This window comes from Callospermophilus lateralis, chromosome 10 (assembly GCF_048772815.1).
Source record: "Callospermophilus lateralis isolate mCalLat2 chromosome 10, mCalLat2.hap1, whole genome shotgun sequence".
NCBI classification, from domain to species: Eukaryota; Metazoa; Chordata; class Mammalia; order Rodentia; family Sciuridae; genus Callospermophilus; species Callospermophilus lateralis.
In genome coordinates this window covers 9,176,341-9,179,627 of record NC_135314.1, presented here as the reverse complement: position 1 = coordinate 9,179,627, position 3,287 = coordinate 9,176,341, and positions in this window count along the sequence as shown.

The following is a 3,287-nucleotide window of genomic DNA, read 5'->3' as shown; positions in this document are numbered from 1 at the left end:
GGCAGAGGGCTCCTTTGCAGAGGAACATGCTCTTCAGCTGGTAATTGCTCCCAGTCCTGCTCATGGCTGCTATCCACAGAGGCTGCCGCTCTGCAGAACTTTCAAAGCAATCGCCTCCACTCTGGAAGCCGTGTGGGAGCGTCAGGGCCAGGCTGTGCGTGACTCTGTTTAGGCTGAGAAGAAGCTGGTCCCAGAAAACCTTTGTGAATGAAACACTCCTGCTTTCATGTCTGCCCTGGCCCGTGTTCTGGGTCAGGCATCCTGATCTCCAACATCCTGTTTAAACTGGTGTTTTCCACTACATACAGACAAAACTATTTCTATTATAAGCTCCTAATGATTGTGCAAAGACAAGCAATGGGGATTAGGTAGAAAAGCAGAGTTGCCCTGTGTGTGTGAGAGAGACAGAAAGCAGAAGCCCAGTTGCTCTTTTTGATGGGATTCTTTGGACAGCTACATGGCTCGGATCTCTGTTTTACAAATGCAATGTTAATTTTGAAAGGCCACCGTTTTGGTGAGTTTATCCAGCCTAAACCACAGGATAATGTTGCTTGCTTCTGGACATCTCTCTGTTTTATAGTTTTCAATACAGACTTGTTTACAAGCAGGAGAATTCAGACCCTCTGTGGGTAAAAAAACAATTGCCCTGAGACCACTCATCACCTTCAGGGAATTAAGTTGAACACTGGAGCAGAGAAGGAATTTTCACCTCTTGAATAGATACCAGAACTTTTAAAAAGTGAATTGAAGGAATTTCTTTCTCAAGGGCAGAGTTTAAACTCTTTGCAAATAGACATAGAAAATAATGTGCCTCAGTGTTCACCTCCTCAGAAACACCATGAGCAGGGGGTTGTGAGGGGACTGGGGATTCCGCTCCCTGGTCACTGAAGTTATCAGCAAAGGTTGACAGTCCATTTGGCTCATCTGTACTAGTGACACAGTGAAAGGGTCTAAGTAATTCTCAATGTCCCCAAAGTTAAATCAAATAGTAGGTAAGTGGCAAATAAGAAGTAATACCTTATAATCTATTTGGATAGACTGAAGTCGAACTCATACGTACCAGGCTTGGGGAAGAGGAGGGCTTAAAAACTATACAGTATTCTCCAGCAGCAGCTTCACAGATGTAAGAACCTCAAGATGCTGGGTGGGTGGGGACTAGCCTAGAATATCTGGGTGGGCCCAATGCCATCAGGAGCACCTCAACAGTGGACTGGAGAGGTGGACATGTCAGTGTCCGAGGGCCACAACACGAGAAAGACTTGTCTACCCATTGCAGCTTTGAAGATGGAGGAGGGGGCCACAGGCCAAGGATTGCAGGCACCTTGTTCTGGTTTGGATGTGAGGTGTCTCCCGAAAGCTCACGTGTGAGACCATGCAAGAAAGTTCAGAGGAGAAATGATTTGAGTTGTAAGAGTCATCACCCAATCAGTGATGTGATCCCTTGATAGGGATTAACCGAAGTGGTAAGGTGTGGCTGGAAGAGGTGGGAATTGGGGCTTGGCTTTATCTGGTGAGTGGACTCTCTCTCTGCCTCCTGATCACCATGTGAGCTGCTTCCCTGTGCCACACTTCCGCCATGATGTTCAGCCTCACCTTGAGCCCCAAGCAAAGGAGCGGGCCTTCTGTGAACTAGGACTTCTGAAACTGTGAGCTCTCTGCAATGGTTCTGGCTGGGTCCTTTAGTCACAGCATTGAAAAAGCTGAATAAAACACACCTGCTAGACACTGAGAAGGGCAAGGAAAAGTATTCTCTCCTGGAGTCCCCAGAAGGAAAGGCAACCCTGCTGACACCCTAGTGTTAGCCCCACGGGAGTCATGTCAGGTTTCTAACCCAAAGAACCATAGGGGGATGAGTTCGTATTGTTTTAAACCACTGCGTTTGTGGTAATTAGTCATAGGAGCAATGGGAACATAACACACAATTCGACCAGGAAATTTTCCTGGTTTATGTTCTGAAATTTGTGCAAACTGGATAAAGGGTGCTTTCCATTTTCCAGTGTTCTTAAGAGTACACACTGTGATGAAGCCTGACTTCTTGAGCCTTTACATATACCCAGAAAAGATGAGCAAATGCTGCACCCATTTTGAGCATATGTAACTTGGAAATAAAAATAAATCACCTTATCAATACATCAAAACCGTGTTGAGTTTTGAGTGTAATATTTCACCATGTAAATGTATCTAGTTTTAAGAAAACTATAATTGTGTTTATAGCCTCCTAGGTAAACACACAACGTGTTAAACTTCTGACGTTGCAGTGACTAAACTCTTCACGTGAAGAAGGACAGTTGCTTGATATCCTTCACTTACAAGGCAGAAAAGATTTTAGCTCTCCATTCTGCATGCAAGTAGCATGTGTAAGCAGGAAAGTGAATAAAATCATAAGGTTAAAAGTCTCTCTGATATAGATACAGCATCTTTTCTGTAGGAAACAAAGCTGATACCGGCCACTGAATAACTAATAGGTCTTCCTGATACTTCTTAAACCCCCATTTTTAGCTGTGATTTTGGAGGTACCCAATTTCTAACAGTATCCAGAGCTGTAAATGTATTGGAGTATTGTTTAAAATATTTAAAATGAACGCTGGGTCAGTTTGCAGAAGGCAAAAAATGTGGCATAAAAAAATCCTCCATGTTCCATATGGACTTTCCATAATTAAAAATTAACCAGTATAATTAAAAATAGGATGATAGTACTCGTAGAGGAACCCCTGAGAAGGAGACTCTTGGGTCCAAGGAGAGATCATTGGAGTTATTCTTGGGATGGCAACCCTGATTTCAAATGTTTAGGTTTTCATTTGGTTGCTATGAAACCTGGAGCTTCTCTAAGAGAGGAACTGATTAATTCAGAAACAGGCAGTAACCAACTTCCTCCCAGTGAGGTAAGATGACATCACCTCAAAGTCCAGGCAACATGCTAAATTCCATTTCAAAATAGCCAATCATGTTGGCTGAGGTGAAGCGACCACAGCCAACCAGGTTCACCCATCCTCTATCATCCTGCCCCATTACCTCAGCCTTCAGAAAAAGTCCTGGTGAGCAAAGACAGGGGCAATCGGCCAAGTCTTACACAAAGCCCTGCGATACCTTCATCTCCGAATAAAGAGATCGTGTTAGAGACTTTGGGCAGAAGCGGATCCTGTGGACAGTTTAACTTGGGGTCTGTCTAGTTAAGGCTTTCCCCTCATAGGCAGAGCCGACTGAGTCATTTAGAAGGAGTCTCTTCTATTTTTATAGATGTCACGTCCATTTTAGTCAGGATTATATCTAAATTGGGAACAAATTCT